We start from the raw sequence: 25,542 nt of genomic DNA, 5'->3' as shown, positions 1-25,542 counted from the left end.
CTCGGCTTTCCGCTTCCGTCCCTGCTTGTCCTGCGGCTTTTGGCCTCGGCTTTCCGCTTCCGTCCCTGCTTGTCCTGCGGCTTTTGGCCTCGGCTTTCCGCTTCCGTCCCTGCTTGTCCTGCGGCTTTTGGCCTCGGCTTTCCGCTTCCGTCCCTGCTTGTCCTGCGGCTTTTGGCCTCGGCTTTCCGCTTCCGTGGTTTCGGCCGTTCTCGGTGTGGTGACCGAGCGGCCCAGGTGGTGCACGGAGGGTCCGCGCGCCGGGGGCGTCCGATAATGCGGTCATCGCTTCTCGGCCTTTTGGCTCAGATCAAGTGTAGTATCTGTTCTTATCAGTTTAATATCTGATATGTCCTCCATGCGAGGACAACATATTAAACGGATTTTTGCAACAGGGAGTCGGAACAGGGGCTCGCTCCGTCCGCTCCGCGCATCGCCCCGGTATTGCAGCGTCTCCGGGAAGGGTGCAATCTTTCTAAGCGTGTCAAAGAGAAAAGCTAGTGAGGGAGGGAGGGAGGGAGGGAAGGAAGGAAGGAGGGAGGGAAGGAGGGAATGTCTGAATGAGTGAGGTTTGGGGGAGAGGGGTTTAGGTTAGGGCTAGGGTTTTTGGGGTGAGGGTCAAAAAACCCTCAAAAGGGGGGGGGGGGGGCCCCAACAAAGCGGAACAAGCGATCCCTACCAAAAAAACGGGGTGAAAAGGGGGTGTGGGCGGAGCCCTGTCGGCCGGTGGCGTTTTCCCGCCCTTTTAGATAAAAAAAAAAAAAAACAAAAAAAAACAAAAAAAAAGTGAGTGACTGAGTGAGTGAGTGACTGAGTGAGTGACTGAGTGAGTGAGTGACAGAGAGAGAGAGAGAGAGAGAGAGAGAGAGAGAGAGAGAGAGAGAGAGAGAGAGAGCTGGCTGACATTCAGCGGGGCCGAGGTGAAAAACTGGAAGGCAATCGGAATGAGTTTTTTATCGCCGTGTCAGTCGACACCAACACGGAGTGGACTGGCTGGAAGGCGCATACGATAAACACGTACGGATCTTAATGGAGAAAAAGCCATCAATGAAATGGAGAAAGTGCGGTAAGGAAAGAAAAGCCAAGCGGGCGGGCCGAGCCCCTCTGCGGCCCGTGGCGTTTCCGCGCCTTTTTTTTCTCCCGAGAAGGATGCGGTTCGCCCCGGTTCTCCCCGGTTCGCCCCCGCGGACGGGTGAGTCAGGGCCAACGGAGGGGTTGGGGGTAGGCCGTTTGGGTCGTTTCAAATCGACGCTCTGGTTCCCCTTCAGCACGCACAAGCCTTTCGCCTTTTACTAAAGACTTCCGTGGAGGGGAGCGCCGACGAGTGGAACGTGGTATTTTTGGGAGGCTTTGCCCGAGGGAGGGCAGAGCCTGATGGACTTGTGACAAAAGCAGGGTGAGGTTGGCTTTGGGGTTAGGTGCGTGCCTGCGGGTAAGGCAGGTTTTGTCTTTGCTTCTTCTGTAGCTGTTTCAATTCTGTTGCCTTTTCCTCGGCTTTCCGCTTCCGTCCCTGCTTGTCCTGCGGCTTTTGGCCTCGGCTTTCCGCTTCCGTCCCTGCTTGTCCTGCGGCTTTTGGCCTCGGCTTTCCGCTTCCGTCCCTGCTTGTCCTGCGGCTTTTGGCCTCGGCTTTCCGCTTCCGTCCCTGCTTGTCCTGCGGCTTTTGGCCTCGGCTTTCCGCTTCCGTCCCTGCTTGTCCTGCGGCTTTTGGCCTCGGCTTTCCGCTTCCGTCCCTGCTTGTCCTGCGGCTTTTGGCCTCGGCTTTCCGCTTCCGTGGTTTCGGCCGTTCTCGGTGTGGTGACCGAGCGGCCCAGGTGGTGCACGGAGGGTCCGCGCGCCGGGGGCGTCCGATAATGCGGTCATCGCTTCTCGGCCTTTTGGCTCAGATCAAGTGTAGTATCTGTTCTTATCAGTTTAATATCTGATATGTCCTCCATGCGAGGACAACATATTAAACGGATTTTTGCAACAGGGAGTCGGAACAGGGGCTCGCTCCGTCCGCTCCGCGCATCGCCCCGGTATTGCAGCGTCTCCGGGAAGGGTGCAATCTTTCTAAGCGTGTCAAAGAGAAAAGCTAGTGAGGGAGGGAGGGAGGGAGGGAAGGAAGGAAGGAGGGAGGGAAGGAGGGAATGTCTGAATGAGTGAGGTTTGGGGGAGAGGGGTTTAGGTTAGGGCTAGGGTTTTTGGGGTGAGGGTCAAAAAACCCTCAAAAGGGGGGGGGGGGGGCCCCAACAAAGCGGAACAAGCGATCCCTACCAAAAAAACGGGGTGAAAAGGGGGTGTGGGCGGAGCCCTGTCGGCCGGTGGCGTTTTCCCGCCCTTTTAGATAAAAAAAAAAAAAAACAAAAAAAAACAAAAAAAAAGTGAGTGACTGAGTGAGTGAGTGACTGAGTGAGTGACTGAGTGAGTGAGTGACAGAGAGAGAGAGAGAGAGAGAGAGAGAGAGAGAGAGAGAGAGAGAGAGAGCTGGCTGACATTCAGCGGGGCCGAGGTGAAAAACTGGAAGGCAATCGGAATGAGTTTTTTATCGCCGTGTCAGTCGACACCAACACGGAGTGGACTGGCTGGAAGGCGCATACGATAAACACGTACGGATCTTAATGGAGAAAAAGCCATCAATGAAATGGAGAAAGTGCGGTAAGGAAAGAAAAGCCAAGCGGGCGGGCCGAGCCCCTCTGCGGCCCGTGGCGTTTCCGCGCCTTTTTTTTCCCGAGAAGGATGCGGTTCGCCCCGGTTCTCCCCGGTTCGCCCCCGCGGACGGGTGAGTCAGGGCCAACGGAGGGGTTGGGGGTAGGCCGTTTGGGTCGTTTCAAATCGACGCTCTGGTTCCCCTTCAGCACGCACAAGCCTTTCGCCTTTTACTAAAGACTTCCGTGGAGGGGAGCGCCGACGAGTGGAACGTGGTATTTTTGGGAGGCTTTGCCCGAGGGAGGGCAGAGCCTGATGGACTTGTGACAAAAGCAGGGTGAGGTTGGCTTTGGGGTTAGGTGCGTGCCTGCGGGTAAGGCAGGTTTTGTCTTTGCTTCTTCTGTAGCTGTTTCAATTCTGTTGCCTTTTCCTCGGCTTTCCGCTTCCGTCCCTGCTTGTCCTGCGGCTTTTGGCCTCGGCTTTCCGCTTCCGTCCCTGCTTGTCCTGCGGCTTTTGGCCTCGGCTTTCCGCTTCCGTCCCTGCTTGTCCTGCGGCTTTTGGCCTCGGCTTTCCGCTTCCGTCCCTGCTTGTCCTGCGGCTTTTGGCCTCGGCTTTCCGCTTCCGTCCCTGCTTGTCCTGCGGCTTTTGGCCTCGGCTTTCCGCTTCCGTCCCTGCTTGTCCTGCGGCTTTTGGCCTCGGCTTTCCGCTTCCGTCCCTGCTTGTCCTGCGGCTTTTGGCCTCGGCTTTCCGCTTCCGTCCCTGCTTGTCCTGCGGCTTTTGGCCTCGGCTTTCCGCTTCCGTCCCTGCTTGTCCTGCGGCTTTTGGCCTCGGCTTTCCGCTTCCGTGGTTTCGGCCGTTCTCGGTGTGGTGACCGAGCGGCCCAGGTGGTGCACGGAGGGTCCGCGCGCCGGGGGCGTCCGATAATGCGGTCATCGCTTCTCGGCCTTTTGGCTCAGATCAAGTGTAGTATCTGTTCTTATCAGTTTAATATCTGATATGTCCTCCATGCGAGGACAACATATTAAACGGATTTTTGCAACAGGGAGTCGGAACAGGGGCTCGCTCCGTCCGCTCCGCGCATCGCCCCGGTATTGCAGCGTCTCCGGGAAGGGTGCAATCTTTCTAAGCGTGTCAAAGAGAAAAGCTAGTGAGGGAGGGAGGGAGGGAGGGAAGGAAGGAAGGAGGGAGGGAAGGAGGGAATGTCTGAATGAGTGAGGTTTGGGGGAGAGGGGTTTAGGTTAGGGCTAGGGTTTTTGGGGTGAGGGTCAAAAAACCCTCAAAAGGGGGGGGGGGGGGCCCCAACAAAGCGGAACAAGCGATCCCTACCAAAAAAACGGGGTGAAAAGGGGGTGTGGGCGGAGCCCTGTCGGCCGGTGGCGTTTTCCCGCCCTTTTAGATAAAAAAAAAAAAAAAAAAAAAAAACAAAAAAAAAGTGAGTGACTGAGTGAGTGAGTGACTGAGTGAGTGACTGAGTGAGTGAGTGACAGAGAGAGAGAGAGAGAGAGAGAGAGAGAGAGAGAGAGAGAGAGAGAGAGCTGGCTGACATTCAGCGGGGCCGAGGTGAAAAACTGGAAGGCAATCGGAATGAGTTTTTTATCGCCGTGTCAGTCGACACCAACACGGAGTGGACTGGCTGGAAGGCGCATACGATAAACACGTACGGATCTTAATGGAGAAAAAGCCATCAATGAAATGGAGAAAGTGCGGTAAGGAAAGAAAAGCCAAGCGGGCGGGCCGAGCCCCTCTGCGGCCCGTGGCGTTTCCGCGCCTTTTTTTTCCCGAGAAGGATGCGGTTCGCCCCGGTTCTCCCCGGTTCGCCCCCGCGGACGGGTGAGTCAGGGCCAACGGAGGGGTTGGGGGTAGGCCGTTTGGGTCGTTTCAAATCGACGCTCTGGTTCCCCTTCAGCACGCACAAGCCTTTCGCCTTTTACTAAAGACTTCCGTGGAGGGGAGCGCCGACGAGTGGAACGTGGTATTTTTGGGAGGCTTTGCCCGAGGGAGGGCAGAGCCTGATGGACTTGTGACAAAAGCAGGGTGAGGTTGGCTTTGGGGTTAGGTGCGTGCCTGCGGGTAAGGCAGGTTTTGTCTTTGCTTCTTCTGTAGCTGTTTCAATTCTGTTGCCTTTTCCTCGGCTTTCCGCTTCCGTCCCTGCTTGTCCTGCGGCTTTTGGCCTCGGCTTTCCGCTTCCGTCCCTGCTTGTCCTGCGGCTTTTGGCCTCGGCTTTCCGCTTCCGTCCCTGCTTGTCCTGCGGCTTTTGGCCTCGGCTTTCCGCTTCCGTCCCTGCTTGTCCTGCGGCTTTTGGCCTCGGCTTTCCGCTTCCGTCCCTGCTTGTCCTGCGGCTTTTGGCCTCGGCTTTCCGCTTCCGTCCCTGCTTGTCCTGCGGCTTTTGGCCTCGGCTTTCCGCTTCCGTGGTTTCGGCCGTTCTCGGTGTGGTGACCGAGCGGCCCAGGTGGTGCACGGAGGGTCCGCGCGCCGGGGGCGTCCGATAATGCGGTCATCGCTTCTCGGCCTTTTGGCTCAGATCAAGTGTAGTATCTGTTCTTATCAGTTTAATATCTGATATGTCCTCCATGCGAGGACAACATATTAAACGGATTTTTGCAACAGGGAGTCGGAACAGGGGCTCGCTCCGTCCGCTCCGCGCATCGCCCCGGTATTGCAGCGTCTCCGGGAAGGGTGCAATCTTTCTAAGCGTGTCAAAGAGAAAAGCTAGTGAGGGAGGGAGGGAGGGAGGGAAGGAAGGAAGGAGGGAGGGAAGGAGGGAATGTCTGAATGAGTGAGGTTTGGGGGAGAGGGGTTTAGGTTAGGGCTAGGGTTTTTGGGGTGAGGGTCAAAAAACCCTCAAAAGGGGGGGGGGGGGGGCCCCAACAAAGCGGAACAAGCGATCCCTACCAAAAAAACGGGGTGAAAAGGGGGTGTGGGCGGAGCCCTGTCGGCCGGTGGCGTTTTCCCGCCCTTTTAGATAAAAAAAAACAAAAAAAAAAAAAAAAGTGAGTGACTGAGTGAGTGAGTGACTGAGTGAGTGACTGAGTGAGTGAGTGACAGAGAGAGAGAGAGAGAGAGAGAGAGAGAGAGAGCTGGCTGACATTCAGCGGGGCCGAGGTGAAAAACTGGAAGGCAATCGGAATGAGTTTTTTATCGCCGTGTCAGTCGACACCAACACGGAGTGGACTGGCTGGAAGGCGCATACGATAAACACGTACGGATCTTAATGGAGAAAAAGCCATCAATGAAATGGAGAAAGTGCGGTAAGGAAAGAAAAGCCAAGCGGGCGGGCCGAGCCCCTCTGCGGCCCGTGGCGTTTCCGCGCCTTTTTTTTCCCGAGAAGGATGCGGTTCGCCCCGGTTCTCCCCGGTTCGCCCCCGCGGACGGGTGAGTCAGGGCCAACGGAGGGGTTGGGGGTAGGCCGTTTGGGTCGTTTCAAATCGACGCTCTGGTTCCCCTTCAGCACGCACAAGCCTTTCGCCTTTTACTAAAGACTTCCGTGGAGGGGAGCGCCGACGAGTGGAACGTGGTATTTTTGGGAGGCTTTGCCCGAGGGAGGGCAGAGCCTGATGGACTTGTGACAAAAGCAGGGTGAGGTTGGCTTTGGGGTTAGGTGCGTGCCTGCGGGTAAGGCAGGTTTTGTCTTTGCTTCTTCTGTAGCTGTTTCAATTCTGTTGCCTTTTCCTCGGCTTTCCGCTTCCGTCCCTGCTTGTCCTGCGGCTTTTGGCCTCGGCTTTCCGCTTCCGTCCCTGCTTGTCCTGCGGCTTTTGGCCTCGGCTTTCCGCTTCCGTCCCTGCTTGTCCTGCGGCTTTTGGCCTCGGCTTTCCGCTTCCGTCCCTGCTTGTCCTGCGGCTTTTGGCCTCGGCTTTCCGCTTCCGTCCCTGCTTGTCCTGCGGCTTTTGGCCTCGGCTTTCCGCTTCCGTCCCTGCTTGTCCTGCGGCTTTTGGCCTCGGCTTTCCGCTTCCGTCCCTGCTTGTCCTGCGGCTTTTGGCCTCGGCTTTCCGCTTCCGTCCCTGCTTGTCCTGCGGCTTTTGGCCTCGGCTTTCCGCTTCCGTGGTTTCGGCCGTTCTCGGTGTGGTGACCGAGCGGCCCAGGTGGTGCACGGAGGGTCCGCGCGCCGGGGGCGTCCGATAATGCGGTCATCGCTTCTCGGCCTTTTGGCTAAGATCAAGTGTAGTATCTGTTCTTATCAGTTTAATATCTGATATGTCCTCCATGCGAGGACAACATATTAAACGGATTTTTGCAACAGGGAGTCGGAACAGGGGCTCGCTCCGTCCGCTCCGCGCATCGCCCCGGTATTGCAGCGTCTCCGGGAAGGGTGCAATCTTTCTAAGCGTGTCAAAGAGAAAAGCTAGTGAGGGAGGGAGGGAGGGAGGGAAGGAAGGAAGGAGGGAGGGAAGGAGGGAATGTCTGAATGAGTGAGGTTTGGGGGAGAGGGGTTTAGGTTAGGGCTAGGGTTTTTGGGGTGAGGGTCAAAAAACCCTCAAAAGGGGGGGGGGGGGGCCCCAACAAAGCGGAACAAGCGATCCCTACCAAAAAAACGGGGTGAAAAGGGGGTGTGGGCGGAGCCCTGTCGGCCGGTGGCGTTTTCCCGCCCTTTTAGATAAAAAAAAAAAAAAAAAAAAAAAAACAAAAAAAAAGTGAGTGACTGAGTGAGTGAGTGACTGAGTGAGTGACTGAGTGAGTGAGTGACAGAGAGAGAGAGAGAGAGAGAGAGAGAGAGAGAGAGAGAGAGAGAGAGCTGGCTGACATTCAGCGGGGCCGAGGTGAAAAACTGGAAGGCAATCGGAATGAGTTTTTTATCGCCGTGTCAGTCGACACCAACACGGAGTGGACTGGCTGGAAGGCGCATACGATAAACACGTACGGATCTTAATGGAGAAAAAGCCATCAATGAAATGGAGAAAGTGCGGTAAGGAAAGAAAAGCCAAGCGGGCGGGCCGAGCCCCTCTGCGGCCCGTGGCGTTTCCGCGCCTTTTTTTTCCCGAGAAGGATGCGGTTCGCCCCGGTTCTCCCCGGTTCGCCCCCGCGGACGGGTGAGTCAGGGCCAACGGAGGGGTTGGGGGTAGGCCGTTTGGGTCGTTTCAAATCGACGCTCTGGTTCCCCTTCAGCACGCACAAGCCTTTCGCCTTTTACTAAAGACTTCCGTGGAGGGGAGCGCCGACGAGTGGAACGTGGTATTTTTGGGAGGCTTTGCCCGAGGGAGGGCAGAGCCTGATGGACTTGTGACAAAAGCAGGGTGAGGTTGGCTTTGGGGTTAGGTGCGTGCCTGCGGGTAAGGCAGGTTTTGTCTTTGCTTCTTCTGTAGCTGTTTCAATTCTGTTGCCTTTTCCTCGGCTTTCCGCTTCCGTCCCTGCTTGTCCTGCGGCTTTTGGCCTCGGCTTTCCGCTTCCGTCCCTGCTTGTCCTGCGGCTTTTGGCCTCGGCTTTCCGCTTCCGTCCCTGCTTGTCCTGCGGCTTTTGGCCTCGGCTTTCCGCTTCCGTCCCTGCTTGTCCTGCGGCTTTTGGCCTCGGCTTTCCGCTTCCGTCCCTGCTTGTCCTGCGGCTTTTGGCCTCGGCTTTCCGCTTCCGTCCCTGCTTGTCCTGCGGCTTTTGGCCTCGGCTTTCCGCTTCCGTGGTTTCGGCCGTTCTCGGTGTGGTGACCGAGCGGCCCAGGTGGTGCACGGAGGGTCCGCGCGCCGGGGGCGTCCGATAATGCGGTCATCGCTTCTCGGCCTTTTGGCTAAGATCAAGTGTAGTATCTGTTCTTATCAGTTTAATATCTGATATGTCCTCCATGCGAGGACAACATATTAAACGGATTTTTGCAACAGGGAGTCGGAACAGGGGCTCGCTCCGTCCGCTCCGCGCATCGCCCCGGTATTGCAGCGTCTCCGGGAAGGGTGCAATCTTTCTAAGCGTGTCAAAGAGAAAAGCTAGTGAGGGAGGGAGGGAGGGAGGGAAGGAAGGAAGGAGGGAGGGAAGGAGGGAATGTCTGAATGAGTGAGGTTTGGGGGAGAGGGGTTTAGGTTAGGGCTAGGGTTTTTGGGGTGAGGGTCAAAAAACCCTCAAAAGGGGGGGGGGGGGGCCCCAACAAAGCGGAACAAGCGATCCCTACCAAAAAAACGGGGTGAAAAGGGGGTGTGGGCGGAGCCCTGTCGGCCGGTGGCGTTTTCCCGCCCTTTTAGATAAAAAAAAAAAAAAACAAAAAAAAACAAAAAAAAAGTGAGTGACTGAGTGAGTGAGTGACTGAGTGAGTGACTGAGTGAGTGAGTGACAGAGAGAGAGAGAGAGAGAGAGAGAGAGAGAGAGAGAGAGAGAGAGAGAGAGCTGGCTGACATTCAGCGGGGCCGAGGTGAAAAACTGGAAGGCAATCGGAATGAGTTTTTTATCGCCGTGTCAGTCGACACCAACACGGAGTGGACTGGCTGGAAGGCGCATACGATAAACACGTACGGATCTTAATGGAGAAAAAGCCATCAATGAAATGGAGAAAGTGCGGTAAGGAAAGAAAAGCCAAGCGGGCGGGCCGAGCCCCTCTGCGGCCCGTGGCGTTTCCGCGCCTTTTTTTTCCCGAGAAGGATGCGGTTCGCCCCGGTTCTCCCCGGTTCGCCCCCGCGGACGGGTGAGTCAGGGCCAACGGAGGGGTTGGGGGTAGGCCGTTTGGGTCGTTTCAAATCGACGCTCTGGTTCCCCTTCAGCACGCACAAGCCTTTCGCCTTTTACTAAAGACTTCCGTGGAGGGGAGCGCCGACGAGTGGAACGTGGTATTTTTGGGAGGCTTTGCCCGAGGGAGGGCAGAGCCTGATGGACTTGTGACAAAAGCAGGGTGAGGTTGGCTTTGGGGTTAGGTGCGTGCCTGCGGGTAAGGCAGGTTTTGTCTTTGCTTCTTCTGTAGCTGTTTCAATTCTGTTGCCTTTTCCTCGGCTTTCCGCTTCCGTCCCTGCTTGTCCTGCGGCTTTTGGCCTCGGCTTTCCGCTTCCGTCCCTGCTTGTCCTGCGGCTTTTGGCCTCGGCTTTCCGCTTCCGTCCCTGCTTGTCCTGCGGCTTTTGGCCTCGGCTTTCCGCTTCCGTCCCTGCTTGTCCTGCGGCTTTTGGCCTCGGCTTTCCGCTTCCGTCCCTGCTTGTCCTGCGGCTTTTGGCCTCGGCTTTCCGCTTCCGTCCCTGCTTGTCCTGCGGCTTTTGGCCTCGGCTTTCCGCTTCCGTGGTTTCGGCCGTTCTCGGTGTGGTGACCGAGCGGCCCAGGTGGTGCACGGAGGGTCCGCGCGCCGGGGGCGTCCGATAATGCGGTCATCGCTTCTCGGCCTTTTGGCTAAGATCAAGTGTAGTATCTGTTCTTATCAGTTTAATATCTGATATGTCCTCCATGCGAGGACAACATATTAAACGGATTTTTGCAACAGGGAGTCGGAACAGGGGCTCGCTCCGTCCGCTCCGCGCATCGCCCCGGTATTGCAGCGTCTCCGGGAAGGGTGCAATCTTTCTAAGCGTGTCAAAGAGAAAAGCTAGTGAGGGAGGGAGGGAGGGAGGGAAGGAAGGAAGGAGGGAGGGAAGGAGGGAATGTCTGAATGAGTGAGGTTTGGGGGAGAGGGGTTTAGGTTAGGGCTAGGGTTTTTGGGGTGAGGGTCAAAAAACCCTCAAAAGGGGGGGGGGGGGGCCCCAACAAAGCGGAACAAGCGATCCCTACCAAAAAAACGGGGTGAAAAGGGGGTGTGGGCGGAGCCCTGTCGGCCGGTGGCGTTTTCCCGCCCTTTTAGATAAAAAAAAAAAAAAACAAAAAAAAACAAAAAAAAAGTGAGTGACTGAGTGAGTGAGTGACTGAGTGAGTGACTGAGTGAGTGAGTGACAGAGAGAGAGAGAGAGAGAGAGAGAGAGAGAGAGAGAGAGAGAGAGAGAGAGCTGGCTGACATTCAGCGGGGCCGAGGTGAAAAACTGGAAGGCAATCGGAATGAGTTTTTTATCGCCGTGTCAGTCGACACCAACACGGAGTGGACTGGCTGGAAGGCGCATACGATAAACACGTACGGATCTTAATGGAGAAAAAGCCATCAATGAAATGGAGAAAGTGCGGTAAGGAAAGAAAAGCCAAGCGGGCGGGCCGAGCCCCTCTGCGGCCCGTGGCGTTTCCGCGCCTTTTTTTTCCCGAGAAGGATGCGGTTCGCCCCGGTTCTCCCCGGTTCGCCCCCGCGGACGGGTGAGTCAGGGCCAACGGAGGGGTTGGGGGTAGGCCGTTTGGGTCGTTTCAAATCGACGCTCTGGTTCCCCTTCAGCACGCACAAGCCTTTCGCCTTTTACTAAAGACTTCCGTGGAGGGGAGCGCCGACGAGTGGAACGTGGTATTTTTGGGAGGCTTTGCCCGAGGGAGGGCAGAGCCTGATGGACTTGTGACAAAAGCAGGGTGAGGTTGGCTTTGGGGTTAGGTGCGTGCCTGCGGGTAAGGCAGGTTTTGTCTTTGCTTCTTCTGTAGCTGTTTCAATTCTGTTGCCTTTTCCTCGGCTTTCCGCTTCCGTCCCTGCTTGTCCTGCGGCTTTTGGCCTCGGCTTTCCGCTTCCGTCCCTGCTTGTCCTGCGGCTTTTGGCCTCGGCTTTCCGCTTCCGTCCCTGCTTGTCCTGCGGCTTTTGGCCTCGGCTTTCCGCTTCCGTCCCTGCTTGTCCTGCGGCTTTTGGCCTCGGCTTTCCGCTTCCGTCCCTGCTTGTCCTGCGGCTTTTGGCCTCGGCTTTCCGCTTCCGTCCCTGCTTGTCCTGCGGCTTTTGGCCTCGGCTTTCCGCTTCCGTCCCTGCTTGTCCTGCGGCTTTTGGCCTCGGCTTTCCGCTTCCGTCCCTGCTTGTCCTGCGGCTTTTGGCCTCGGCTTTCCGCTTCCGTGGTTTCGGCCGTTCTCGGTGTGGTGACCGAGCGGCCCAGGTGGTGCACGGAGGGTCCGCGCGCCGGGGGCGTCCGATAATGCGGTCATCGCTTCTCGGCCTTTTGGCTAAGATCAAGTGTAGTATCTGTTCTTATCAGTTTAATATCTGATATGTCCTCCATGCGAGGACAACATATTAAACGGATTTTTGCAACAGGGAGTCGGAACAGGGGCTCGCTCCGTCCGCTCCGCGCATCGCCCCGGTATTGCAGCGTCTCCGGGAAGGGTGCAATCTTTCTAAGCGTGTCAAAGAGAAAAGCTAGTGAGGGAGGGAGGGAGGGAGGGAAGGAAGGAAGGAGGGAGGGAAGGAGGGAATGTCTGAATGAGTGAGGTTTGGGGGAGAGGGGTTTAGGTTAGGGCTAGGGTTTTTGGGGTGAGGGTCAAAAAACCCTCAAAAGGGGGGGGGGGGGGGCCCCAACAAAGCGGAACAAGCGATCCCTACCAAAAAAACGGGGTGAAAAGGGGGTGTGGGCGGAGCCCTGTCGGCCGGTGGCGTTTTCCCGCCCTTTTAGATAAAAAAAAAAAAAAACAAAAAAAAACAAAAAAAAAGTGAGTGACTGAGTGAGTGAGTGACTGAGTGAGTGACTGAGTGAGTGAGTGACAGAGAGAGAGAGAGAGAGAGAGAGAGAGAGAGAGAGAGAGAGAGAGAGAGAGAGAGCTGGCTGACATTCAGCGGGGCCGAGGTGAAAAACTGGAAGGCAATCGGAATGAGTTTTTTATCGCCGTGTCAGTCGACACCAACACGGAGTGGACTGGCTGGAAGGCGCATACGATAAACACGTACGGATCTTAATGGAGAAAAAGCCATCAATGAAATGGAGAAAGTGCGGTAAGGAAAGAAAAGCCAAGCGGGCGGGCCGAGCCCCTCTGCGGCCCGTGGCGTTTCCGCGCCTTTTTTTTCCCGAGAAGGATGCGGTTCGCCCCGGTTCTCCCCGGTTCGCCCCCGCGGACGGGTGAGTCAGGGCCAACGGAGGGGTTGGGGGTAGGCCGTTTGGGTCGTTTCAAATCGACGCTCTGGTTCCCCTTCAGCACGCACAAGCCTTTCGCCTTTTACTAAAGACTTCCGTGGAGGGGAGCGCCGACGAGTGGAACGTGGTATTTTTGGGAGGCTTTGCCCGAGGGAGGGCAGAGCCTGATGGACTTGTGACAAAAGCAGGGTGAGGTTGGCTTTGGGGTTAGGTGCGTGCCTGCGGGTAAGGCAGGTTTTGTCTTTGCTTCTTCTGTAGCTGTTTCAATTCTGTTGCCTTTTCCTCGGCTTTCCGCTTCCGTCCCTGCTTGTCCTGCGGCTTTTGGCCTCGGCTTTCCGCTTCCGTCCCTGCTTGTCCTGCGGCTTTTGGCCTCGGCTTTCCGCTTCCGTCCCTGCTTGTCCTGCGGCTTTTGGCCTCGGCTTTCCGCTTCCGTCCCTGCTTGTCCTGCGGCTTTTGGCCTCGGCTTTCCGCTTCCGTCCCTGCTTGTCCTGCGGCTTTTGGCCTCGGCTTTCCGCTTCCGTCCCTGCTTGTCCTGCGGCTTTTGGCCTCGGCTTTCCGCTTCCGTCCCTGCTTGTCCTGCGGCTTTTGGCCTCGGCTTTCCGCTTCCGTCCCTGCTTGTCCTGCGGCTTTTGGCCTCGGCTTTCCGCTTCCGTCCCTGCTTGTCCTGCGGCTTTTGGCCTCGGCTTTCCGCTTCCGTCCCTGCTTGTCCTGCGGCTTTTGGCCTCGGCTTTCCGCTTCCGTCCCTGCTTGTCCTGCGGCTTTTGGCCTCGGCTTTCCGCTTCCGTCCCTGCTTGTCCTGCGGCTTTTGGCCTCGGCTTTCCGCTTCCGTCCCTGCTTGTCCTGCGGCTTTTGGCCTCGGCTTTCCGCTTCCGTGGTTTCGGCCGTTCTCGGTGTGGTGACCGAGCGGCCCAGGTGGTGCACGGAGGGTCCGCGCGCCGGGGGCGTCCGATAATGCGGTCATCGCTTCTCGGCCTTTTGGCTCAGATCAAGTGTAGTATCTGTTCTTATCAGTTTAATATCTGATATGTCCTCCATGCGAGGACAACATATTAAACGGATTTTTGCAACAGGGAGTCGGAACAGGGGCTCGCTCCGTCCGCTCCGCGCATCGCCCCGGTATTGCAGCGTCTCCGGGAAGGGTGCAATCTTTCTAAGCGTGTCAAAGAGAAAAGCTAGTGAGGGAGGGAGGGAGGGAGGGAAGGAAGGAAGGAGGGAGGGAAGGAGGGAATGTCTGAATGAGTGAGGTTTGGGGGAGAGGGGTTTAGGTTAGGGCTAGGGTTTTTGGGGTGAGGGTCAAAAAACCCTCAAAAGGGGGGGGGGGGGGGCCCCAACAAAGCGGAACAAGCGATCCCTACCAAAAAAACGGGGTGAAAAGGGGGTGTGGGCGGAGCCCTGTCGGCCGGTGGCGTTTTCCCGCCCTTTTAGATAAAAAAAAAAAAAAACAAAAAAAAACAAAAAAAAAGTGAGTGACTGAGTGAGTGAGTGACTGAGTGAGTGACTGAGTGAGTGAGTGACAGAGAGAGAGAGAGAGAGAGAGAGAGAGAGAGAGAGAGAGAGAGAGAGAGAGAGAGCTGGCTGACATTCAGCGGGGCCGAGGTGAAAAACTGGAAGGCAATCGGAATGAGTTTTTTATCGCCGTGTCAGTCGACACCAACACGGAGTGGACTGGCTGGAAGGCGCATACGATAAACACGTACGGATCTTAATGGAGAAAAAGCCATCAATGAAATGGAGAAAGTGCGGTAAGGAAAGAAAAGCCAAGCGGGCGGGCCGAGCCCCTCTGCGGCCCGTGGCGTTTCCGCGCCTTTTTTTTCCCGAGAAGGATGCGGTTCGCCCCGGTTCTCCCCGGTTCGCCCCCGCGGACGGGTGAGTCAGGGCCAACGGAGGGGTTGGGGGTAGGCCGTTTGGGTCGTTTCAAATCGACGCTCTGGTTCCCCTTCAGCACGCACAAGCCTTTCGCCTTTTACTAAAGACTTCCGTGGAGGGGAGCGCCGACGAGTGGAACGTGGTATTTTTGGGAGGCTTTGCCCGAGGGAGGGCAGAGCCTGATGGACTTGTGACAAAAGCAGGGTGAGGTTGGCTTTGGGGTTAGGTGCGTGCCTGCGGGTAAGGCAGGTTTTGTCTTTGCTTCTTCTGTAGCTGTTTCAATTCTGTTGCCTTTTCCTCGGCTTTCCGCTTCCGTCCCTGCTTGTCCTGCGGCTTTTGGCCTCGGCTTTCCGCTTCCGTCCCTGCTTGTCCTGCGGCTTTTGGCCTCGGCTTTCCGCTTCCGTCCCTGCTTGTCCTGCGGCTTTTGGCCTCGGCTTTCCGCTTCCGTCCCTGCTTGTCCTGCGGCTTTTGGCCTCGGCTTTCCGCTTCCGTCCCTGCTTGTCCTGCGGCTTTTGGCCTCGGCTTTCCGCTTCCGTCCCTGCTTGTCCTGCGGCTTTTGGCCTCGGCTTTCCGCTTCCGTCCCTGCTTGTCCTGCGGCTTTTGGCCTCGGCTTTCCGCTTCCGTCCCTGCTTGTCCTGCGGCTTTTGGCCTCGGCTTTCCGCTTCCGTCCCTGCTTGTCCTGCGGCTTTTGGCCTCGGCTTTCCGCTTCCGTCCCTGCTTGTCCTGCGGCTTTTGGCCTCGGCTTTCCGCTTCCGTCCCTGCTTGTCCTGCGGCTTTTGGCCTCGGCTTTCCGCTTCCGTGGTTTCGGCCGTTCTCGGTGTGGTGACCGAGCGGCCCAGGTGGTGCACGGAGGGTCCGCGCGCCGGGGGCGTCCGATAATGCGGTCATCGCTTCTCGGCCTTTTGGCTCAGATCAAGTGTAGTATCTGTTCTTATCAGTTTAATATCTGATATGTCCTCCATGCGAGGACAACATATTAAACGGATTTTTGCAACAGGGAGTCGGAACAGGGGCTCGCTCCGTCCGCTCCGCGCATCGCCCCGGTATTGCAGCGTCTCCGGGAAGGGTGCAATCTTTCTAAGCGTGTCAAAGAGAAAAGCTAGTGAGGGAGGGAGGGAGGGAGGGAAGGAAGGAAGGAGGGAGGGAAGGAGGGAATGTCTGAATGAGTGAGGTTTGGGGGAGAGGGGTTTAGGTTAGGGCTAGGGTTTTTGGGGTGAGGGTCAAAAAACCCTCAAAAGGGGGGGGGGGGGGCCCCAACAAAGCGGAACAAGCGATCCCTACCAAAAAAACGGGGTGAAAAGGGGGTGTGGGCGGAGCCCTGTCGGCCGGTGGCGTTTTCCCGCCCTTTTAGATAAAAAAAAAAAAAAACAAAAAAAAACAAAAAAAAAGTGAGTGACTGAGTGAGTGAGTGACTGAGTGAGTGACTGAGTGAGTGAGTGACAGAGAGAGAGAGAGAGAGAGAGAGAGAGAGAGAGAGAGAGAGAGAGAGAGAGAGCTGGCTGACATTCAGCGGGGCCGAGGTGAAAAACTGGAAGGCAATCGGAATGAGTTTTTTATCGCCGTGTCAGTCGACACCAACACGGAGTGGACTGGCTGGAAGGCGCATACGATAAACACGTACGGATCTTAATGGAGAAAAAGCCATCAATGAAATGGAGAAAGTGCGGTAAGGAAAGAAAAGCCAAGCGGGCGGGCCGAGCCCCTCTGCGGCCCGTGGCGTTTCCGCGCCTTTTTTTTCCCGAGAAGGATGCGGTTCGCCCCGGTTCTCCCCGGTTCGCCCCCGCGGACGGGTGAGTCAGGGCCAACGGAGGGGTTGGGGGTAGGCCGTTTGGGTCGTTTCAAATCGACGCTCTGGTTCCCCTTCAGCACGCACAAGCCTTTCGCCTTTTACTAAAGACTTCCGTGGAGGGGAGCGCCGACGAGTGGAACGTGGTATTTTTGGGAGGCTTTGCCCGAGGGAGGGCAGAGCCTGATGGACTTGTGACAAAAGCAGGGTGAGGTTGGCTTTGGGGTTAGGTGCGTGCCTGCGGGTAAGGCAGGTTTTGTCTTTGCTTCTTCTGTAGCTGTTTCAATTCTGTTGCCTTTTCCTCGGCTTTCCGCTTCCGTCCCTGCTTGTCCTGCGGCTTTTGGCCTCGGCTTTCCGCTTCCGTCCCTGCTTGTCCTGCGGCTTTTGGCCTCGGCTTTCCGCTTCCGTCCCTGCTTGTCCTGCGGCTTTTGGCCTCGGCTTTCCGCTTCCGTCCCTGCTTGTCCTGCGGCTTTTGGCCTCGGCTTTCCGCTTCCGTCCCTGCTTGTCCTGCGGCTTTTGGCCTCGGCTTTCCGCTTCCGTCCCTGCTTGTCCTGCGGCTTTTGGCCTCGGCTTTCCGCTTCCGTCCCTGCTTGTCCTGCGGCTTTTGGCCTCGGCTTTCCGCTTCCGTGGTTTCGGCCGTTCTCGGTGTGGTGACCGAGCGGCCCAGGTGGTGCACGGAGGGTCCGCGCGCCGGGGGCGTCCGATAATGCGGTCATCGCTTCTCGGCCTTTTGGCTCAGATCAAGTGTAGTATCTGTTCTTATCAGTTTAATATCTGATATGTCCTCCATGCGAGGACAACATATTAAACGGATTTTTGCAACAGGGAGTCGGAACAGGGGCTCGCTCCGTCCGCTCCGCGCATCGCCCCGGTATTGCAGCGTCTCCGGGAAGGGTGCAATCTTTCTAAGCGTGTCAAAGAGAAAAGCTAGTGAGGGAGGGAGGGAGGGAGGGAAGGAAGGAAGGAGGGAGGGAAGGAGGGAATGTCTGAATGAGTGAGGTTTGGGGGAGAGGGGTTTAGGTTAGGGCTAGGGTTTTTGGGGTGAGGGTCAAAAAACCCTCAAAAGGGGGGGGGGGGGGGCCCCAACAAAGCGGAACAAGCGATCCCTACCAAAAAAACGGGGTGAAAAGGGGGTGTGGGCGGAGCCCTGTCGGCCGGTGGCGTTTTCCCGCCCTTTTAGATAAAAACAAAAAAAAACAAAAAAAAACAAAAAAAAAGTGAGTGACTGAGTGAGTGAGTGACTGAGTGAGTGACTGAGTGAGTGAGTGACAGAGAGAGAGAGAGAGAGAGAGAGAGAGAGAGAGAGAGAGAGAGAGAGCTGGCTGACATTCAGCGGGGCCGAGGTGAAAAACTGGAAGGCAATCGGAATGAGTTTTTTATCGCCGTGTCAGTCGACACCAACACGGAGTGGACTGGCTGGAAGGCGCATACGATAAACACGTACGGATCTTAATGGAGAAAAAGCCATCAATGAAATGGAGAAAGTGCGGTAAGGAAAGAAAAGCCAAGCGGGCGGGCCGAGCCCCTCTGCGGCCCGTGGCGTTTCCGCGCCTTTTTTTTCCCGAGAAGGATGCGGTTCGCCCCGGTTCTCCCCGGTTCGCCCCCGCGGACGGGTGAGTCAGGGCCAACGGAGGGGTTGGGGGTAGGCCGTTTGGGTCGTTTCAAATCGACGCTCTGGTTCCCCTTCAGCACGCACAAGCCTTTCGCCTTTTACTAAAGACTTCCGTGGAGGGGAGCGCCGACGAGTGGAACGTGGTATTTTTGGGAGGCTTTGCCCGAGGGAGGGCAGAGCCTGATGGACTTGTGACAAAAGCAGGGTGAGGTTGGCTTTGGGGTTAGGTGCGTGCCTGCGGGTAAGGCAGGTTTTGTCTTTGCTTCTTCTGTAGCTGTTTCAATTCTGTTGCCTTTTCCTCGGCTTTCCGCTTCCGTCCCTGCTTGTCCTGCGGCTTTTGGCCTCGGCTTTCCGCTTCCGTCCCTGCTTGTCCTGCGGCTTTTGGCCTCGGCTTTCCGCTTCCGTCCCTGCTTGTCCTGCGGCTTTTGGCCTCGGCTTTCCGCTTCCGTCCCTGCTTGTCCTGCGGCTTTTGGCCTCGGCTTTCCGCTTCCGTCCCTGCTTGTCCTGCGGCTTTTGGCCTCGGCTTTCCGCTTCCGTCCCTGCTTGTCCTGCGGCTTTTGGCCTCGGCTTTCCGCTTCCGTCCCTGCTTGTCCTGCGGCTTTTGGCCTCGGCTTTCCGCTTCCGTGGTTTCGGCCGTTCTCGGTGTGGTGACCGAGCGGCCCAGGTGGTGCACGGAGGGTCCGCGCGCCGGGGGCGTCCGATAATGCGGTCATCGCTTCTCGGCCTTTTGGCTCAGATCAAGTGTAGTATCTGTTCTTATCAGTTTAATATCTGATATGTCCTCCATGCGAGGACAACATATTAAACGGATTTTTGCAACAGGGAGTCGGAACAGGGGCTCGCTCCGTCCGCTCCGCGCATCGCCCCGGTATTGCAGCGTCTCCGGGAAGGGTGCAATCTTTCTAAGCGTGTCAAAGAGAAAAGCTAGTGAGGGAGGGAGGGAGGGAGGGAAGGAAGGAAGGAGGGAGGGAAGGAGGGAATGTCTGAATGAGTGAGGTTTGGGGGAGAGGGGTTTAGGTTAGGGCTAGGGTTTTTGGGGTGAGGGTCAAAAAACCCTCAAAAGGGGGGGGGGGGGGCCCCAACAAAGCGGAACAAGCGATCCCTACCAAAAAAACGGGGTGAAAAGGGGGTGTGGGCGGAGCCCTGTCGGCCGGTGGCGTTTTCCCGCCCTTTTAGATAAAAAAAAAAAAAAACAAAAAAAACAAAAAAAAAGTGAGTGACTGAGTGAGTGAGTGACTGAGTGAGTGACTGAGTGAGTGAGTGACAGAGAGAGAGAGAGAGAGAGAGAGAGAGAGAGAGAGAGAGAGAGAGAGAGCTGGCTGACATTCAGCGGGGCCGAGGTGAAAAACTGGAAGGCAATCGGAATGAGTTTTTTATCGCCGTGTCAGTCGACACCAACACGGAGTGGACTGGCTGGAAGGCGCATACGATAAACACGTACGGATCTTAATGGAGAAAAAGCCATCAATGAAATGGAGAAAGTGCGGTAAGGAAAGAAAAGCCAAGCGGGCGGGCCGAGCCCCTCTGCGGCCCGTGGCGTTTCCGCGCCTTTTTTTTCCCGAGAAGGATGCGGTTCGCCCCGGTTCTCCCCGGTTCGCCCCCGCGGACGGGTGAGTCAGGGCCAACGGAGGGGTTGGGGGTAGGCCGTTTGGGTCGTTTCAAATCGACGCTCTGGTTCCCCTTCAGCACGCACAAGCCTTTCGCCTTTTACTAAAGACTTCCGTGGAGGGGAGCGCCGACGAGTGGAACGTGGTATTTTTGGGAGGCTTTGCCCGAGGGAGGGCAGAGCCTGATGGACTTGTGACAAAAGCAGGGTGAGGTTGGCTTTGGGGTTAGGTGCGTGCCTGCGGGTAAGGCAGGTTTTGTCTTTGCTTCTTCTGTAGCTGTTTCAATTCTGTTGCCTTTTCCTCGGCTTTCCGCTTCCGTCCCTGCTTGTCCTGCGGCTTTTGGCCTCGGCTTTCCGCTTCCGTCCCTGCTTGTCCTGCGGCTTTTGGCCTCGGCTTTCCGCTTCCGTCCCTGCTTGTCCTGCGGCTTTTGGCCTCGGCTTTCCGCTTCCGTCCCTGCTTGTCCTGCGGCTTTTGGCCTCGGCTTTCCGCTTCCGTCCCTGCTTGTCCTGCGGCTTTTGGCCTCGGCTTTCCGCTTCCGTCCCTGCTTGTCCTGCGGCTTTTGGCCTCGGCTTTCCGCTTCCGTCCCTGCTTGTCCTGCGGCTTTTGGCCTCGGCTTTCCGCTTCCGTCCCTGCTTGTCCTGCGGCTTTTGGCCTCGGCTTTCCGCTTCCGTCCCTGCTTGTCCTGCGGCTTTTGGCCTCGGCTTTCCGCTTCCGTCCCTGCTTGTCCTGCGGCTTTTGGCCTCGGCTTTCCGCTTCCGTCCCTGCTTGTCCTGCGGCTTTTGGCCTCGGCTTTCCGCTTCCGTGGTTTCGGCCGTTCTCGGTGTGGTGACCGAGCGGCCCAGGTGGTGCACGGAGGGTCCGCGCGCCGGGGGCGTCCGATAATGCGGTCATCGCTTCTCGGCCTTTTGGCTAAGATCAAGTGTAGTATCTGTTCTTATCAGTTTAATATCTGATATGTCCTCCATGCGAGGACAACATATTAAACGGATTTTTGCAACAGGGAGTCGGAACAGGGGCTCGCTCCGTCCGCTCCGCGCATCGCCCCGGTATTGCAGCGTCTCCGGGAAGGGTGCAATCTTTCTAAGCGTGTCAAAGAGAAAAGCTAGTGAGGGAGGGAGGGAGGGAGGGAAGGAAGGAAGGAGGGAGGGAAGGAGGGAATGTCTGAATGAGTGAGGTTTGGGGGAGAGGGGTTTAGGTTAGGGCTAGGGTTTTTGGGGTGAGGGTCAAAAAACCCTCAAAAGGGGGGGGGGGGGGCCCCAACAAAGCGGAACAAGCGATCCCTACCAAAAAAACGGGGTGAAAAGGGGGTGTGGGCGGAGCCCTGTCGGCCGGTGGCGTTTTCCCGCCCTTTTAGATAAAAAAAAAAAAAAACAAAAAAAAACAAAAAAAAAGTGAGTGACTGAGTGAGTGAGTGACTGAGTGAGTGACTGAGTGAGTGAGTGACAGAGAGAGAGAGAGAGAGAGAGAGAGAGAGAGAGAGAGAGAGAGAGAGAGAGAGAGAGCTGGCTGACATTCAGCGGGGCCGAGGTGAAAAACTGGAAGGCAATCGGAATGAGTTTTTTATCGCCGTGTCAGTCGACACCAACACGGAGTGGACTGGCTGGAAGGCGCATACGATAAACACGTACGGATCTTAATGGAGAAAAAGCCATCAATGAAATGGAGAAAGTGCGGTAAGGAAAGAAAAGCCAAGCGGGCGGGCCGAGCCCCTCTGCGGCCCGTGGCGTTTCCGCGCCTTTTTTTTCCCGAGAAGGATGCGGTTCGCCCCGGTTCTCCCCGGTTCGCCCCCGCGGACGGGTGAGTCAGGGCCAACGGAGGGGTTGGGGGTAGGCCGTTTGGGTCGTTTCAAATCGACGCTCTGGTTCCCCTTCAGCACGCACAAGCCTTTCGCCTTTTACTAAAGACTTCCGTGGAGGGGAGCGCCGACGAGTGGAACGTGGTATTTTTGGGAGGCTTTGCCCGAGGGAGGGCAGAGCCTGATGGACTTGTGACAAAAGCAGGGTGAGGTTGGCTTTGGGGTTAGGTGCGTGCCTGCGGGTAAGGCAGGTTTTGTCTTTGCTTCTTCTGTAGCTGTTTCAATTCTGTTGCCTTTTCCTCGGCTTTCCGCTTCCGTCCCTGCTTGTCCTGCGGCTTTTGGCCTCGGCTTTCCGCTTCCGTCCCTGCTTGTCCTGCGGCTTTTGGCCTCGGCTTTCCGCTTCCGTCCCTGCTTGTCCTGCGGCTTTTGGCCTCGGCTTTCCGCTTCCGTCCCTGCTTGTCCTGCGGCTTTTGGCCTCGGCTTTCCGCTTCCGTCCCTGCTTGTCCTGCGGCTTTTGGCCTCGGCTTTCCGCTTCCGTCCCTGCTTGTCCTGCGGCTTTTGGCCTCGGCTTTCCGCTTCCGTCCCTGCTTGTCCTGCGGCTTTTGGCCTCGGCTTTCCGCTTCCGTCCCTGCTTGTCCTGCGGCTTTTGGCCTCGGCTTTCCGCTTCCGTCCCTGCTTGTCCTGCGGCTTTTGGCCTCGGCTTTCCGCTTCCGTCCCTGCTTGTCCTGCGGCTTTTGGCCTCGGCTTTCCGCTTCCGTCCCTGCTTGTCCTGCGGCTTTTGGCCTCGGCTTTCCGCTTCCGTGGTTTCGGCCGTTCTCGGTGTGGTGACCGAGCGGCCCAGGTGGTGCACGGAGGGTCCGCGCGCCGGGGGCGTCCGATAATGCGGTCATCGCTTCTCGGCCTTTTGGCTCAGATCAAGTGTAGTATCTGTTCTTATCAGTTTAATATCTGATATGTCCTCCATGCGAGGACAACATATTAAACGGATTTTTGCAACAGGGAGTCGGAACAGGGGCTCGCTCCGTCCGCTCCGCGCATCGCCCCGGTATTGCAGCGTCTCCGGGAAGGGTGCAATCTTTCTAAGCGTGTCAAAGAGAAAAGCTAGTGAGGGAGGGAGGGAGGGAGGGAAGGAAGGAAGGAGGGAGGGAAGGAGGGAATGTCTGAATGAGTGAGGTTTGGGGGAGAGGGGTTTAGGTTAGGGCTAGGGTTTTTGGGGTGAGGGTCAAAAAACCCTCAAAAGGGGGGGGGGGGGGCCCCAACAAAGCGGAACAAGCGATCCCTACCAAAAAAACGGGGTGAAAAGGGGGTGTGGGCGGAGCCCTGTCGGCCGGTGGCGTTTTCCCGCCCTTTTAGATAAAAAAAAAAAAAAACAAAAAAAAACAAAAAAAAAGTGAGTGACTGAGTGAGTGAGTGACTGAGTGAGTGACTGAGTGAGTGAGTGACAGAGAGAGAGAGAGAGAGAGAGAGAGAGAGAGAGAGAGAGAGAGAGAGAGAGAGAGAGCTGGCTGACATTCAGCGGGGCCGAGGTGAAAAACTGGAAGGCAATCGGAATGAGTTTTTTATCGCCGTGTCAGTCGACACCAACACGGAGTGGACTGGCTGGAAGGCGCATACGATAAACACGTACGGATCTTAATGGAGAAAAAGCCATCAATGAAATGGAGAAAGTGCGGTAAGGAAAGAAAAGCCAAGCGGGCGGGCCGAGCCCCTCTGCGGCCCGTGGCGTTTCCGCGCCTTTTTTTTCCCGAGAAGGATGCGGTTCGCCCCGGTTCTCCCCGGTTCGCCCCCGCGGACGGGTGAGTCAGGGCCAACGGAGGGGTTGGGGGTAGGCCGTTTGGGTCGTTTCAAATCGACGCTCTGGTTCCCCTTCAGCACGCACAAGCCTTTCGCCTTTTACTAAAGACTTCCGTGGAGGGGAGCGCCGACGAGTGGAACGTGGTATTTTTGGGAGGCTTTGCCCGAGGGAGGGCAGAGCCTGATGGACTTGTGACAAAAGCAGGGTGAGGTTGGCTTTGGGGTTAGGTGCGTGCCTGCGGGTAAGGCAGGTTTTGTCTTTGCTTCTTCTGTAGCTGTTTCAATTCTGTTGCCTTTTCCTCGGCTTTCCGCTTCCGTCCCTGCTTGTCCTGCGGCTTTTGGCCTCGGCTTTCCGCTTCCGTCCCTGCTTGTCCTGCGGCTTTTGGCCTCGGCTTTCCGCTTCCGTCCCTGCTTGTCCTGCGGCTTTTGGCCTCGGCTTTCCGCTTCCGTCCCTGCTTGTCCTGCGGCTTTTGGCCTCGGCTTTCCGCTTCCGTCCCTGCTTGTCCTGCGGCTTTTGGCCTCGGCTTTCCGCTTCCGTCCCTGCTTGTCCTGCGGCTTTTGGCCTCGGCTTTCCGCTTCCGTCCCTGCTTGTCCTGCGGCTTTTGGCCTCGGCTTTCCGCTTCCGTCCCTGCTTGTCCTGCGGCTTTTGGCCTCGGCTTTCCGCTTCCGTCCCTGCTTGTCCTGCGGCTTTTGGCCTCGGCTTTCCGCTTCCGTCCCTGCTTGTCCTGCGGCTTTTGGCCTCGGCTTTCCGCTTCCGTCCCTGCTTGTCCTGCGGCTTTTGGCCTCGGCTTTCCGCTTCCGTGGTTTCGGCCGTTCTCGGTGTGGTGACCGAGCGGCCCAGGTGGTGCACGGAGGGTCCGCGCGCCGGGGGCGTCCGATAATGCGGTCATCGCTTCTCGGCCTTTTGGCTCAGATCAAGTGTAGTATCTGTTCTTATCAGTTTAATATCTGATATGTCCTCCATGCGAGGACAACATATTAAACGGATTTTTGCAACAGGGAGTCGGAACAGGGGCTCGCTCCGTCCGCTCCGCGCATCGCCCCGGTATTGCAGCGTCTCCGGGAAGGGTGCAATCTTTCTAAGCGTGTCAAAGAGAAAAGCTAGTGAGGGAGGGAGGGAGGGAGGGAAGGAAGGAAGGAGGGAGGGAAGGAGGGAATGTCTGAATGAGTGAGGTTTGGGGGAGAGGGGTTTAGGTTAGGGCTAGGGTTTTTGGGGTGAGGGTCAAAAAACCCTCAAAAGGGGGGGGGGGGGGCCCCAACAAAGCGGAACAAGCGATCCCTACCAAAAAAACGGGGTGAAAAGGGGGTGTGGGCGGAGCCCTGTCGGCCGGTGGCGTTTTCCCGCCCTTTTAGATAAAAAAAAAAAAAACAAAAAAAAACAAAAAAAAAGTGAGTGACTGAGTGAGTGAGTGACTGAGTGAGTGACTGAGTGAGTGAGTGACAGAGAGAGAGAGAGAGAGAGAGAGAGAGAGAGAGAGAGAGAGAGAGAGAGAGAGAGCTGGCTGACATTCAGCGGGGCCGAGGTGAAAAACTGGAAGGCAATCGGAATGAGTTTTTTATCGCCGTGTCAGTCGACACCAACACGGAGTGGACTGGCTGGAAGGCGCATACGATAAACACGTACGGATCTTAATGGAGAAAAAGCCATCAATGAAATGGAGAAAGTGCGGTAAGGAAAGAAAAGCCAAGCGGGCGGGCCGAGCCCCTCTGCGGCCCGTGGCGTTTCCGCGCCTTTTTTTTCCCGAGAAGGATGCGGTTCGCCCCGGTTCTCCCCGGTTCGCCCCCGCGGACGGGTGAGTCAGGGCCAACGGAGGGGTTGGGGGTAGGCCGTTTGGGTCGTTTCAAATCGACGCTCTGGTTCCCCTTCAGCACGCACAAGCCTTTCGCCTTTTACTAAAGACTTCCGTGGAGGGGAGCGCCGACGAGTGGAACGTGGTATTTTTGGGAGGCTTTGCCCGAGGGAGGGCAGAGCCTGATGGACTTGTGACAAAAGCAGGGTGAGGTTGGCTTTGGGGTTAGGTGCGTGCCTGCGGGTAAGGCAGGTTTTGTCTTTGCTTCTTCTGTAGCTGTTTCAATTCTGTTGCCTTTTCCTCGGCTTTCCGCTTCCGTCCCTGCTTGTCCTGCGGCTTTTGGCCTCGGCTTTCCGCTTCCGTCCCTGCTTGTCCTGCGGCTTTTGGCCTCGGCTTTCCGCTTCCGTCCCTGCTTGTCCTGCGGCTTTTGGCCTCGGCTTTCCGCTTCCGTCCCTGCTTGTCCTGCGGCTTTTGGCCTCGGCTTTCCGCTTCCGTCCCTGCTTGTCCTGCGGCTTTTGGCCTCGGCTTTCCGCTTCCGTCCCTGCTTGTCCTGCGGCTTTTGGCCTCGGCTTTCCGCTTCCGTCCCTGCTTGTCCTGCGGCTTTTGGCCTCGGCTTTCCGCTTCCGTCCCTGCTTGTCCTGCGGCTTTTGGCCTCGGCTTTCCGCTTCCGTCCCTGCTTGTCCTGCGGCTTTTGGCCTCGGCTTTCCGCTTCCGTCCCTGCTTGTCCTGCGGCTTTTGGCCTCGGCTTTCCGCTTCCGTCCCTGCTTGTCCTGCGGCTTTTGGCCTCGGCTTTCCGCTTCCGTCCCTGCTTGTCCTGCGGCTTTTGGCCTCGGC

General features: G+C 57.0%; 30 non-coding genes across 30 annotated transcripts; all 30 read left to right on the top strand.

The window, feature by feature from the left end:
* The first annotated feature begins 281 nt into the window (after window positions 1-281).
* On the top strand, window positions 282-472 carry LOC136958127 (U2 spliceosomal RNA). The gene has a single exon (XR_010878409.1). It is a non-coding gene; the product is annotated as a U2 spliceosomal RNA (small nuclear RNA).
* A 773-nt stretch (window positions 473-1,245) lies between these two features.
* Window positions 1,246-1,363, top strand: LOC136958295 (U5 spliceosomal RNA). The gene has a single exon (XR_010878560.1). It is a non-coding gene; the product is annotated as a U5 spliceosomal RNA (small nuclear RNA).
* A 492-nt stretch (window positions 1,364-1,855) lies between these two features.
* Window positions 1,856-2,046, top strand: LOC136958126 (U2 spliceosomal RNA). Its single transcript, XR_010878408.1, has one exon. It is a non-coding gene; the product is annotated as a U2 spliceosomal RNA (small nuclear RNA).
* A 765-nt stretch (window positions 2,047-2,811) lies between these two features.
* On the top strand, window positions 2,812-2,929 carry LOC136958294 (U5 spliceosomal RNA). The gene has a single exon (XR_010878559.1). It is a non-coding gene; the product is annotated as a U5 spliceosomal RNA (small nuclear RNA).
* Window positions 2,930-3,553: 624 nt separating this feature from the next.
* On the top strand, window positions 3,554-3,744 carry LOC136958125 (U2 spliceosomal RNA). Its single transcript, XR_010878407.1, has one exon. It is a non-coding gene; the product is annotated as a U2 spliceosomal RNA (small nuclear RNA).
* Window positions 3,745-4,508: 764 nt separating this feature from the next.
* Window positions 4,509-4,626, top strand: LOC136958292 (U5 spliceosomal RNA). Its single transcript, XR_010878558.1, has one exon. It is a non-coding gene; the product is annotated as a U5 spliceosomal RNA (small nuclear RNA).
* Window positions 4,627-5,118: 492 nt separating this feature from the next.
* Window positions 5,119-5,309, top strand: LOC136958124 (U2 spliceosomal RNA). Its single transcript, XR_010878406.1, has one exon. It is a non-coding gene; the product is annotated as a U2 spliceosomal RNA (small nuclear RNA).
* Window positions 5,310-6,050: 741 nt separating this feature from the next.
* On the top strand, window positions 6,051-6,168 carry LOC136958291 (U5 spliceosomal RNA). The gene has a single exon (XR_010878557.1). It is a non-coding gene; the product is annotated as a U5 spliceosomal RNA (small nuclear RNA).
* A 580-nt stretch (window positions 6,169-6,748) lies between these two features.
* LOC136958296 (U2 spliceosomal RNA) lies at window positions 6,749-6,939 on the top strand. Its single transcript, XR_010878561.1, has one exon. It is a non-coding gene; the product is annotated as a U2 spliceosomal RNA (small nuclear RNA).
* Window positions 6,940-7,702: 763 nt separating this feature from the next.
* LOC136958290 (U5 spliceosomal RNA) lies at window positions 7,703-7,820 on the top strand. The gene has a single exon (XR_010878556.1). It is a non-coding gene; the product is annotated as a U5 spliceosomal RNA (small nuclear RNA).
* Window positions 7,821-8,312: 492 nt separating this feature from the next.
* On the top strand, window positions 8,313-8,503 carry LOC136958284 (U2 spliceosomal RNA). The gene has a single exon (XR_010878550.1). It is a non-coding gene; the product is annotated as a U2 spliceosomal RNA (small nuclear RNA).
* A 767-nt stretch (window positions 8,504-9,270) lies between these two features.
* LOC136958289 (U5 spliceosomal RNA) lies at window positions 9,271-9,388 on the top strand. The gene has a single exon (XR_010878555.1). It is a non-coding gene; the product is annotated as a U5 spliceosomal RNA (small nuclear RNA).
* A 492-nt stretch (window positions 9,389-9,880) lies between these two features.
* Window positions 9,881-10,071, top strand: LOC136958273 (U2 spliceosomal RNA). The gene has a single exon (XR_010878539.1). It is a non-coding gene; the product is annotated as a U2 spliceosomal RNA (small nuclear RNA).
* A 767-nt stretch (window positions 10,072-10,838) lies between these two features.
* On the top strand, window positions 10,839-10,956 carry LOC136958288 (U5 spliceosomal RNA). The gene has a single exon (XR_010878554.1). It is a non-coding gene; the product is annotated as a U5 spliceosomal RNA (small nuclear RNA).
* A 580-nt stretch (window positions 10,957-11,536) lies between these two features.
* Window positions 11,537-11,727, top strand: LOC136958260 (U2 spliceosomal RNA). The gene has a single exon (XR_010878528.1). It is a non-coding gene; the product is annotated as a U2 spliceosomal RNA (small nuclear RNA).
* A 772-nt stretch (window positions 11,728-12,499) lies between these two features.
* On the top strand, window positions 12,500-12,617 carry LOC136958287 (U5 spliceosomal RNA). The gene has a single exon (XR_010878553.1). It is a non-coding gene; the product is annotated as a U5 spliceosomal RNA (small nuclear RNA).
* Window positions 12,618-13,417: 800 nt separating this feature from the next.
* LOC136958122 (U2 spliceosomal RNA) lies at window positions 13,418-13,608 on the top strand. The gene has a single exon (XR_010878405.1). It is a non-coding gene; the product is annotated as a U2 spliceosomal RNA (small nuclear RNA).
* A 772-nt stretch (window positions 13,609-14,380) lies between these two features.
* LOC136958286 (U5 spliceosomal RNA) lies at window positions 14,381-14,498 on the top strand. Its single transcript, XR_010878552.1, has one exon. It is a non-coding gene; the product is annotated as a U5 spliceosomal RNA (small nuclear RNA).
* Window positions 14,499-15,210: 712 nt separating this feature from the next.
* On the top strand, window positions 15,211-15,401 carry LOC136958121 (U2 spliceosomal RNA). Its single transcript, XR_010878404.1, has one exon. It is a non-coding gene; the product is annotated as a U2 spliceosomal RNA (small nuclear RNA).
* Window positions 15,402-16,170: 769 nt separating this feature from the next.
* LOC136958285 (U5 spliceosomal RNA) lies at window positions 16,171-16,288 on the top strand. Its single transcript, XR_010878551.1, has one exon. It is a non-coding gene; the product is annotated as a U5 spliceosomal RNA (small nuclear RNA).
* A 536-nt stretch (window positions 16,289-16,824) lies between these two features.
* LOC136958120 (U2 spliceosomal RNA) lies at window positions 16,825-17,015 on the top strand. The gene has a single exon (XR_010878403.1). It is a non-coding gene; the product is annotated as a U2 spliceosomal RNA (small nuclear RNA).
* Window positions 17,016-17,779: 764 nt separating this feature from the next.
* Window positions 17,780-17,897, top strand: LOC136958283 (U5 spliceosomal RNA). The gene has a single exon (XR_010878549.1). It is a non-coding gene; the product is annotated as a U5 spliceosomal RNA (small nuclear RNA).
* A 536-nt stretch (window positions 17,898-18,433) lies between these two features.
* Window positions 18,434-18,624, top strand: LOC136958118 (U2 spliceosomal RNA). Its single transcript, XR_010878401.1, has one exon. It is a non-coding gene; the product is annotated as a U2 spliceosomal RNA (small nuclear RNA).
* A 764-nt stretch (window positions 18,625-19,388) lies between these two features.
* On the top strand, window positions 19,389-19,506 carry LOC136958282 (U5 spliceosomal RNA). Its single transcript, XR_010878548.1, has one exon. It is a non-coding gene; the product is annotated as a U5 spliceosomal RNA (small nuclear RNA).
* A 712-nt stretch (window positions 19,507-20,218) lies between these two features.
* On the top strand, window positions 20,219-20,409 carry LOC136958248 (U2 spliceosomal RNA). Its single transcript, XR_010878517.1, has one exon. It is a non-coding gene; the product is annotated as a U2 spliceosomal RNA (small nuclear RNA).
* Window positions 20,410-21,182: 773 nt separating this feature from the next.
* LOC136958281 (U5 spliceosomal RNA) lies at window positions 21,183-21,300 on the top strand. Its single transcript, XR_010878547.1, has one exon. It is a non-coding gene; the product is annotated as a U5 spliceosomal RNA (small nuclear RNA).
* Window positions 21,301-22,012: 712 nt separating this feature from the next.
* Window positions 22,013-22,203, top strand: LOC136958117 (U2 spliceosomal RNA). Its single transcript, XR_010878400.1, has one exon. It is a non-coding gene; the product is annotated as a U2 spliceosomal RNA (small nuclear RNA).
* A 773-nt stretch (window positions 22,204-22,976) lies between these two features.
* LOC136958280 (U5 spliceosomal RNA) lies at window positions 22,977-23,094 on the top strand. The gene has a single exon (XR_010878546.1). It is a non-coding gene; the product is annotated as a U5 spliceosomal RNA (small nuclear RNA).
* A 712-nt stretch (window positions 23,095-23,806) lies between these two features.
* Window positions 23,807-23,997, top strand: LOC136958116 (U2 spliceosomal RNA). Its single transcript, XR_010878399.1, has one exon. It is a non-coding gene; the product is annotated as a U2 spliceosomal RNA (small nuclear RNA).
* Window positions 23,998-24,767: 770 nt separating this feature from the next.
* LOC136958279 (U5 spliceosomal RNA) lies at window positions 24,768-24,885 on the top strand. The gene has a single exon (XR_010878545.1). It is a non-coding gene; the product is annotated as a U5 spliceosomal RNA (small nuclear RNA).
* Window positions 24,886-25,542: the final 657 nt, after the last annotated feature.

Source organism: Osmerus mordax, chromosome 15, assembly GCF_038355195.1.
Source record: "Osmerus mordax isolate fOsmMor3 chromosome 15, fOsmMor3.pri, whole genome shotgun sequence".
Lineage (NCBI taxonomy): Eukaryota > Metazoa > Chordata > Actinopteri > Osmeriformes > Osmeridae > Osmerus > Osmerus mordax.
Note: the sequence above shows the minus strand (reverse complement) of the source record. Positions and strands in the feature narration are given on the sequence as shown.